The 11,248-nt window shown below is 40.1% G+C and overlaps 2 long non-coding RNA genes across 2 annotated transcripts; one reads left to right on the forward strand and one right to left on the reverse strand.

Moving 5' to 3' along the window:
- Positions 1-2,193: 2,193 nt before the first annotated feature.
- On the reverse strand, positions 2,194-4,067 carry LOC124111344. Its single transcript, XR_006857429.2, has 2 exons — positions 3,949-4,067; positions 2,194-2,918 (listed from the first exon to the last, which is right to left on the reverse strand). It is a non-coding gene; the product is annotated as an uncharacterized LOC124111344 (long non-coding RNA).
- A 2,118-nt stretch (positions 4,068-6,185) lies between these two features.
- On the forward strand, positions 6,186-10,110 carry LOC124111314. Its single transcript, XR_006857419.2, has 3 exons — positions 6,186-6,343; positions 9,434-9,554; positions 10,048-10,110. It is a non-coding gene; the product is annotated as an uncharacterized LOC124111314 (long non-coding RNA).
- Positions 10,111-11,248: the final 1,138 nt, after the last annotated feature.

The raw sequence follows: 11,248 nt of genomic DNA on the forward strand, positions 1-11,248 counted from the left end.
GCTGACTTGGTTGATGCATATCATCCTATCCCAATTGCGTGGACCGATGCTCATGTTGTCAATCACTGGATTGTCTTGTCCAGACCCGATTATGTACAGACGGCCGTTATTTAGCTGGCATATTGTTGAGTGCGGCGTTAAACAACAAACAAACAAAATAGTATTCTATTAAATTCAATTTTGTTTCAATAGTACTGTGGTTTTACACATATTTGGTTTCTTTTATGTCTGAAAATTTTTGTGTTTTGAGAATTATATATGAAATCATATCTTCTCTATCAGGAAAGATTGAGTCTTGATATCAATTTTATATTATGAGGTCACTTTTCCATCAGTTGCACATTTTAAGACTTAATAAGAATCTGTGTGTGTGATAACTTCCCTAACAATTTTTAAAAGTGTTGCCCAGGTCATACATTATGTAGATCCTGTTGGCCATAAAGGGCTTTCATCATACCTCTCCCTTTACTATCTCTGTGTAGGGATTATTATTTGAGAGAACATCGATACAATACAATGCCATGCATATATCAACAGAAATGTTAAAACTTGAACTTGACATCTGAATTGCCTGATGGCTTTACAAAAAGTAACCCGTCTATATGTCTCTCTGCTAATAAAGAGGGGCGGTGGGTTAGGCTGGTGGTTAAAGAATTCGCTCGTCACGCCGAAGACCCGGGTGCGGTGAAATCTGATTAAACGTTGCGTTTTATGGTGCACTCACATAGCCACGTGCATGGAGTTTCTGTGTGTGTGGCTGCGTGTACTAGTTGTGACTGATGCCGATTTCATAGTGCTACTCCACTACGATAATGTCCCGCAGTATAACATGGATACTCCCATCAGGCATAGTATACTGACTCCGAGCCAACCAGTCTCTATTTTATCCTGCGCCAGGCAAGGTAACAACAAGTTCCATCTTTGGTATCGAACCACCGACTTTTCTCTCTGTTGTCGGACGCTCTATCCACTAATCCACGGAGGCGGTCCTATCAAGGGTGATGATACCAGCCGACAAAGTGAGCGTATCCTGCACCCGTCACAAACACATGCAAAGTTAAATCAAGTTGTGTGATATGTGGATGATCATCATTAAAGAGCTTGGTGTCTTGTAATTATATAAGTTGCAGTGTTGTGGTAACATTAATAATTTTCTGTTTCATTAAAGTGCTCAAAAAACCTCATACAAGTTTTTTACTTCTTAATTAAATAATTCCATTTTATTATAGACCTTCACAGGAATTTAACAAATAGGACAATGTCGCTTTCCAATATGATGTTCGATGCTGTCCCACACTATTACCTTTCCATGGACATTTCATACTGGCAGTTTATTAATGAAAATTGTATGAGTTTTGGATACTACAGCAAGAACAGGAAGTGTCTAATCTTTTTGTCGTCAACCCGTTGTCCTCATTTATTTTCCATTTACATAATATTTTATACAACTTTGCCTTTTACGTTCTGTGGAATCTGTTACAGCAGATATTCCAGTCTTATATTGTCTGACGTTTTGAACGCACGTGGAAGGAAGACTCGGGAACCCAGCAGTCTAATTAAAAACGTCAATTCGTTGGTGCAATATCTTTATTCGTATGTCCACTCGCGAATCAGTGTACAGTTACAGTCACGACGTCAGGTGTATCACATACTCGTTGGTGACAGGAACCAATTTGTATGGCCAAGACACGGCATCTTTACCCATATCACACGGGGTATGAGAACCAGCGCTCTATCTAAACTTAAGGAATATCCCCCCTTAGTCGTATTCCACCCTCAGCCAAAAGTTGAAAACTGAACATAAGAGCGTTCTGTAAGGTCAAATAGGTGACCGAGGAGGTATGGCAGTACTTTCCACTGGCTATGCAAAGTCTCTTCGGTTCAAATGTTTATGTCATTGAAGCGAGATAAAGACGATAAGTTTGAGGGAATCAGTCGTACAGCTCGCAACAGTCGTTCGGAACGCCCCTTGTTAACATTTTCGTGGCTGTATGATTAGAAAACACACACTGCCACTTTCCTGATCTGGTAAGCGAGGCCCCGATTGGTCGGCTAAAAGTCGTTCTGATGTGATGTCCTCAGATCTTTGTTTAGCGCTGTCAAGAACTCAAATCTGACTTTAACCAGATTGGCTTAGTACCATAGGTCACAAAAATGGTCATATGTCAAAACAATGATCATACGTCACAACAATGGTGATTCCAGTACATTTTATTTTCAATAACTACAAACACCAGAATGTCTTTCAGTAGAGAACTCGAAGCACAAGTTTGGCCCCTTTCATGTTCAGCAATCCACAGAAAAAAAGAAAGATTCACTGTCAAATAACATTGACACCCATTTGTATCCTTCTTTCACTGGTACCTTAGGATAACGATATATAATTTTATTATTATTTATTATTTATTTATCAACTATAAAGTCCACTCATTGGTCAGTTAATCTGTTACTCAAGGGTCCACGAACAAACACACAGTACTCTCCGAACCAACTGCCATCTTAACCATCTTTTAAGAACGTCTGCATTTTCAACAAAATATCGTTTTTGGCCAAGAAAGATAAAAAAAGAAATAATTCAGGCTGGCCTTCTTAATCTTTGTTGTATAATATTCATGCGGTAATACAACCAGACCATTACACTTGCAACCTGTCCCTTCATGAAACCGACCATCGACTACCAAGAATGCTTATCCCAGAACAGATAGCAACAGAGTGTAATGCTAATGATCAGTCGGTTAAAGCATCAGTTTATACAGGTGGAAAGTGTAGTTTATACGGAAAGAGTCTGTACCAGTGACATGCGCAAGTGCCCGCCACGCCGCCATGAAAAACGGAACAATGTGAGCTACAGTGGCAGTGGGCACAGTCAGCATTGTTGATGCAGGATCCGCTGCATGTCTGCGCCTTGGCTACATCAGCTGAAGTATACAGAAAGGTAGGTAGGTACACGGAGGTAGGTACATGTACATGTATGTCTCTTGTTAGGTAGGTATCGCATCGTGTCATCGCAGCGTGCCTTCGTGACTTGTACTATCGCCCTCATATAAATCACGCTATGATACAAAGAAACGAAATCACAGAAATTAGCGAAAGATTAACATGTCCAGATTCTCATGTCTCTCGCAATGATTCAAAGTCGATTTACGTTTACCTTAGGTAGGTAGGTAGGTAGGTAGGTAGGTAGGTAGGTAGGTAGGTAGGTAGGTAGGTAGGTAGGAAGGAAGGTAGGTAGGTAGGTAGGTAGGTAGGTAGGTAGGTACAAGTACATGTATGTCTCTAGTTAGGTAGGTATCGCATCGCAGCGTGCCTTCGGGACTTGTACTATCGCCCTCATATAAATCACGCTATGATACAAAGTGAGTAAGTGAGTGAGTATGTTTTACTCCGCTATTAGCAATATTCCAGCAATATCACGGCGGGGGACACCAGAAATAGGTTTCACACATTGTACCAATGTCGGGAATCGAACCCGGGTCTTCGACGTGACAAGCGAACGCTTTATCCACTAGGCTCCCCGACCGCCCCTCTATGGTACAAAGAAACGAAATCACAGAAATCAGCGAAAGATTAACATGTCCAGATTCTAATGTCTCTCGCAATAATTCAATGGTCGATTTACGTTTACCTTAGGTAGGTAGGTAGGTAGGTAGGTAGGTAGGTAGGTAGGTAGGTAGGTAGGTGGGTGGGTGGGTGGGTAGGTAGGTAGGTGGGTGGGTGGGTGGGTGGGTAGGTGGGTGGGTGGGTGGGTGGGTAGGTAGGTAGGTAGGTAGGTAGGTATCCAAAATAGATAAATAGATGGTGATACATACAAATAGTTGGATAGATACACACACATAGATACGATCACAAGACACAATCAGACATAACGAGACATATAGACAGACATATTAACATACAGACAGACACACAAACATTCACAGAGATTGAACTGCAGACCAAACTACTCACTAACAGCTCCGAGGAGGAGAATGGAGGCGAAAACGAGGAAGAACACAGCTCTCAAGTTGCACAGAACAGTCAATGCTGATGTTTGCAAACACCAGTTGTTTATATACATACCCTAATCCGTCACTGCTCATGGCACGTGTTGGTTCCCACTGCAGTGACCAATCCTGTGCACGACACAGGGCTAAATTTGGGCCCTAAGATCGGTGCAAACAGCTCATTTAAAAATGAAGTTTCATTTACATCAGAATTACGTACGTTTATAAAACACGAATTGTCACCCTGTCAGATTATTTCTTTGGCAATCAGTAACTGTATTCTGGAGAATACAGAGAGTCGAAGGTTTTAATTGTTTTCGTCGTGTTTCTCAGCTTAATACATGTGGGATGACATGTCGTATATATACTAAAACTACCGGGCATAAGAAAGTTTTCCCTTTTAAAATAGTTGTATAAAAAGCAAAAAAGCTGGTACAGATTTGAACCCCCGCAGAAAACATTCGCCCAAATGCAACATGACCACAACGCAGATTTTCGAACACAGCTTTCCAATTCATGCATTGTTGAAAACGTGCAAAACGTGATTTTGAGACATTGGTCCAAAGTCACGTGCGTGATTGTGGCATAAATACCGACGTTGGACAGAGCAGGCATTCAGTAAGCAAAATACCACCAAGAATATGCCCAGACTTACACAAGCGCAACGAGACAGAGCGATCGGTATGGCCAATATGGGGCTACTCAACGTCAGATAGCCAGATCCTTCAACTGCTCCCAGACCACCATCAGCAAGTTGATAATCCGCTACCAACAGATAGGACAGACTCAAGACCGGCCAAGATCGGGAAGACCGAGAGTGACAACACCGACCGAAGACCGCTACATCTGGCAGATTCACCTCCGAAACAGATGTGTGACGGCGACGTCAACGGCGGCAACAGCACTAGGGCATGCCATCAGCAGACGAACAGTCCTTTGACGACTTCGTACGGCTGGTATACGAGCCTACCGACCCTTCCGTGGAATGGCCTTGACCCGTCTACACCGTCAACGCAGACTGCAATGGGCACGAACTGCACGTCGGCGGCAGCGACGTGACTGGGCGAGAGTGCTCTTTACAGATGAGAGTCGGTTCTGTCTGTTCAGGAACGATGGCAGAGTTCGTGTTTTTCGACGAAGGGGAGAGCGACTGGCGCCAAACTGCATCAGAGAAGTTCACCCGTTTGGAGGTGGAGAGGTGTCATTTGTGGCCAGATTACAACACGGCTGGATATTAGCCGAGGGAACCTGAATGCTCAGCGATACAGGGATACAGTGTTGAGACCTGTTGTGGTGCCCTTTATTCAACATCAGCCAAGATGATTAATTTTGCATCAAGACAACGCAAGGCCTCACACCGCCCGAATTGTTCAAGACTACCTGAACAACGTTAACGTCAACGTATTGCCCTGGCCACCTTGTTCTCTAGACAAGAACCCCATTGAACATCTCTGGGATCATCTTGATCGTCAGCTGAGACCGAGAGGAACTTAAACAGACTCTAATGGACTTATGGAGCAGGATTCCTGTTGACGTTATCCGCCGACTGACGACGTCAATGAGGAGGCGTGTGTTGGCGTGCATGGATGCCCAGGGTGGTCACACTCGCTATTGATGACGTGTTACCTGACTATTGTGTCATTAATGGACTATTCATGCACTTTTTCAATGAACTCTGATTTGTGTAATTTTTAATTTGGATCCCTTCTCTATTTCTTTGTGTATTGCGTAGAATGCAATATCGGCATTACAATGCATTTTCATTCTAATTCATGGAAATGGTTTCTGTTTATAAATTAATCATCATAAATCTCATATATACCTTTGTTTTTGGTGTTTGGTCAAGTGAAGTCGGTGAAAACTTTCCTTTGCCCGGTAGTTTTAGTATGTAATGTAAAATATTAGTCAACACAATGTCTCGTGCATAGACGGTTACATATTTTCTCAAATAAGCGCTGAATAGAGATAAAAAACTGTTGGGCTTATTTCCTAACCATTTAATTTTATATTTATTTAATTTGTATTTTATCCTGTGTATAACATATATCTTATCACATTAAGCAGAATGTCAGGGCCGAATCGTGATGCCTTATGTTTTGCATCGTGATGCCTTATCTCTGGCGTCGTGATATGCCTTATCGAGATGCCTTATTGCGTCGTGGTGCTGTTCTGGGTACAACTATACATTTGACGGGAATCATGCAATCTCAGACACAGAAATAATTGTCAATCACGTGACACATGTAATTGCATAAATACTACGAGCCCTTCAGATGAGTTTCCAAACATCTCATCCACTATGAAGGCTGTGTGTCTGCTTCTCCTCGTCTCTGTCCTGCTCGTCGGAGCAGCCTTTGTCGGTGAGTATTTACATCTCCCGAGGTTTCACTGGGTTTGTAAGGCGCCGAATTGGTAAGGGCTCAGTCACACATTCAGGAGTTCTACTGCCGTCCTTGAAAGGACCATTCCCGATTCAAATTTGTCAAAAGTCTGATCAAGAAATTCGTGGCAGGTAATTCAAAATCTGATGTTGTTCAGGAAACGTCCCGATTCATCCGTTTCCAGCCGAATTCGTCCCGATTGTCCCGTTCTCAGTCCGAATTGAGGTTGTCATGGACGTTGGGATGATGACTGACACCCATATCAATGATAATACATTCAATATTTAGCCATATCTTATGATGAACACGAACATTTCCGATAAAATCAGCTTCTTGTATCCACAAATGGTTGTTATGTGAACAATAGAGGTAATCATTGGTGGAATACGTATACAGTAAACTAAACACGAAATCACAAAGGGATCACTATTTTAATACGTTATAACCGCAGTTCGTTATAAGCATATGTACAAAATATAAACAACAAATGGACAGGATCAAGAAATAGTTGGTTATATCCGTCAGTTCGTTATAAGTGTGTTCGTTATCAGTTAACTGTAGTTGATTTCGATGAAGTCCAATATGCATGATATCCGACGACTTCATATGTATAGTTGACTGAGGGGTATGGGAATAGTTTAGTGGGTAGTGTGTTCTGCTGTCACGAAGAAGCACTGCGTTCGAATCTCAAACTGGTCTAACCTGTCTTGATAATCCAATTGTTGACACTATTTGCAGGTGCTCAGTAGAAATTGCATATTCTTTCTTGCACAAGCATATCTTGTTACATGTTACGATTCCAAAATTGAAACAATATGTTAACCCATGAATCTGTACGTAAAATAACCTAGTGTAAAACCAACAAACAACCAACAAGCTGTATACAATTACCAAAAGTGTTACAAAAATTAACTAGGTTACAAATCAATACAAAGTACTGCACATCACTTACAATGCCAGTACACAATAGAGTGGTAGTACACTATTAAATGGCAATAAATAGTGATGGCAGTACACAATAGAGTGGTAGTACACTATTAAATGGCAATAAATAGTGATGCCAGTACACAATAGAGTGGTAGTACACTATTAAATGGCAATAAATAGTGATGCCAGTACACAATAGAGTGGTAGTACACTATTAAATGGCAATAAATAGTGATGCCAGTACACAATAGAGTGGTAGTACAATATTAAATGGCAATAAATAGTGATGCCAGTGCACAATAGAGTGGTAGTACACTATTAAATGGCAATAAATAGTGATGCCAGTACACAATAGAGTGGTAGTACAATATTAAATGGCAATAAATAGTGATGGCAGTGCACAATAGAGTGGTAGTACAATATTAAATGGCAATAAATAGTGATGGCAGTGCACAATAGAGTGGTAGTACAATATTTTAATGGCAATAAATAGTGATGCCAGTACACAATAGAGTGGTAGTACACTATTAAATGGCAATAAATAGTGATGGCAGTACACAATAGAGTGGTAGTACACTATTAAATGGCAATAAATAGTGATGGCAGTGCACAATAGAGTGGTAGTACACTAATAAATGGCAATAAATAGTGATGCCAGTACACAATAGAGTGGTAGTACAATATTAAATGGCAATAAATAGTGATGGCAGTACACAATAGAGTGGTAGTACACTATTAAATGGCAATAAATAGTGATGGCAGTGCACAATAGAGTGGTAGTACACTATTAAATGGCAATAAATAGTGATGGCAGTGCACAATAGAGTGGTAGTACAATATTAAATGGCAATAAATAGTGATGGCAGTGCACAATAGAGTGGTAGTACAATATTAAATGGCAATAAATAGTGATGGCAGTACACAATAGAGTGGTAGTACACTATTAAATGGCAATAAATAGTGATGGCAGTGCACAATAGAGTGGTAGTACACTATTAAATGGCAATAAATAGTGATGGCAGTGCACAATAGAGTGGTAGTACAATATTAAATGGCAATAAATAGTGATGGCAGTGCACAATAGAGTGGTAGTACAATATTAAATGGCAATAAATAGTGATGGCAGTGCACAATAGAGTGGTAGTACACTATTAAATGGCAATAAATAGTGATGCCAGTACACAATAGAGTGGTAGAACACTATTAAATGGCAATAAATAGTGATGCCAGTACACAATAGAGTGGTAGAACACTATTAAATGGCAATAAATAGTGATGCCAGTACACAATAGAGTGGTAGAACACTATTAAATGGCAATAAATAGTGATGGCAGTGGGCAGTACGAAATGCAAAAATACAGTGGTGACAGCAAGAGTCAGTGATAACAATATATATATTCACCCAGTGGCGACAAAGGTCAATCGTAAGAGATAAGATAAGTTAAGACTCTATTATCCCAAGGGAAATTCATATTGCAGAGTTGATTAGCACTAAAAAATGAAACGGAAAATATAGGATATTAAAAAATGTGAACAAGAAAATAGGAGATGGCTAGATAGGGAACCGGGTATGATGAGAGCTGGTTCCGATGTGATGAAAAGGCGTGAGAGATGAAAAAACCCTTTCCATAGCCAAAATGTCTCTGCATAAAAGCAGAGTCGATTGTACGATTCCGACAAAATCATGAGCATGTGTTTATGAATCACTATGAAATAGTAATGATACCAGGTGTTCGCGAAAAGGTGAGCGCATCCTGTCCCACCGGTGGCATCCGTCATTAACACATGCAAAGCCAAGTCAATTGTACACCTGAAAAAACACGGAAACATATGGTACAAGTCAAAACAGGGACTTACATCGGACATCATAACCTAATATGTCTAAAATATCTATAACGTGCCCTCATCGCATAGAACATTACAGAAATATCAGTAACAAACTATCACCGCCCGCGGTATATCGGAGCGGACGTTTACATACCACACTAGTATCTGAATATAGTAACTTCCTGACGACTGATTACTGTCCCAACACAATGCAATGAGCGTCTACCGAATCCAAACAGAAACAAGGCAACCCAGCTACAATTAAACAACAAAATACACTGCCATCTTACAAATCTTGTTCATCCTTCGTTGTAGCCGACGCTCAAACATGCAACGGCGAGTGTAACAACAACAGCGACTGTAACCACTGCCACTCCTGTACCTACCATTGTAACAAGAGTTCCGGCGCCGTCGTTGGACATTGTACTTGTTCCTAGTAAGTATCATTCAACAGATGGATCTTAAATACTCAAAGCGATTTTCAGCTAGGGTGAAAATAACTCTGAATATTTCACTTAAACGTAGACTGATATGCAAAATGGTCATTTTGAGCCACTTTCATTATTCTTACACGTAAGGAATAAATGAAATGGCTATTCGGCAAGGATTGAAGAATAATGTCTTTGGTTGTATTGTAGAAATGTAATCTAATTAGTATAGCTATTTTAGCATGCACCTTGAATAATAATTAAGAGATATATTTCATATACATTCTCGAATTCCACACGGACTTTCATTTACAGGCGTATAAGCTGTTCCCAAAACATATTTCGCTATCTAGATCTAGAGACGATATATATTATTCCGCATTAACGATGTGCTTCAAATTGGCATCGGTAAATGATTAGATTAATAGCAAGATTGTCTTGTTTAAGGTAATGAAAATGTTTTAAAGAATTAATGATACATGTATGTTGCGTTTGTTTCAGAACCCCAAGCAGGATCGTCCACAATGTTGCTGATTATTGAATAAAATGGAAATGGTTTCTGCACATTTGTATTATATTTCTTGCACCACATAGATCATATAGCCTAACTTACTAAATATCAGGTATTGTTCTCATTTTGATGGTGTTTTATTCTGCAAATAATAGCTATCGGCGACCATGGTGAATATTTACGTTAATAGGCTCAAGCTGAGTCATGTAAATATAAAATGTCAACGCCAGGGGACAACCAGTCTCGTCTATCTGCCGAAACAGATTCCTTTTGTCAGTGACGACACCAGGTGTTCGCGAACACCTCCTATATCAGTAGGGCCAACGTGGCCTGGTCGCCTTGAGCGCCGCAACTCAATGCACGGTGATGCGTCGCTATGGAGATAAAGATGATGATCCTTGGATTGTCAGTGCCACACCCGTTTTATGAAAGTGGTCCTCGACTTTGCCCTCCGGTACTTACTGTTATAGTTGTCATTATCCGAGCTGATTGAAATGGGTTTTTTTAGTTCAAAATCACTTACCCATTCACATAATTAAATATTCGCATTTCTGACAATTGCTGGTGAAGATAGCAAAAGTGAGCACAGAGTTGCGCCCCTCTGTGGTCAGACATTAAAAAATAGCTCGCGTACCATTGGAAGAGTACAGTGGTCACACCAGGTCTTATACACGTGGTCTATTTGTAATAGTCTTTTGGGACATAGGGGGTTATGTTATATTGTATAGGAAAATCATGCATTTGGGATTTTGTCTTCAATTGTCTGTGACAATTCATTTAGTACATGTGTTTTACACATTCCCGTTATGTTTTTATTTTTATTTTTATATTTTTAACGAAACCCCCAAATTCATAAATTCATATACTGGTTAACAAAGTTTGAAGGAAGACGCGTGACCTGAATAGTCTACATACACACATATATACAAATACATATACATGGAACTAGTGAACGAAAAATGCTTTCGAATGAGTATTCTAAACGTGTTTGTCCTGATATAACATTCTGAATAGCAAATTTTCTTTGTATTTGTAATAGTCGTCTGACAGGTGTATGGGACTTATGGGTAATTACGATATGTCCTTATGGGCGATTGAATGGAAAGTACATGCATTTCATTTCGACATTTTGTTAGTTTTCAGGTTTAGTTTTATGTAAACCCTGAAATACACGACATATGTTAGAACATT

The sequence above is a fragment of the Haliotis rufescens genome, unplaced genomic scaffold (assembly GCF_023055435.1).
Source record: "Haliotis rufescens isolate VD_foot unplaced genomic scaffold, xgHalRufe1.0.p SCAF_15, whole genome shotgun sequence".
Classification (NCBI taxonomy): Eukaryota; Metazoa; Mollusca; class Gastropoda; order Lepetellida; family Haliotidae; genus Haliotis; species Haliotis rufescens.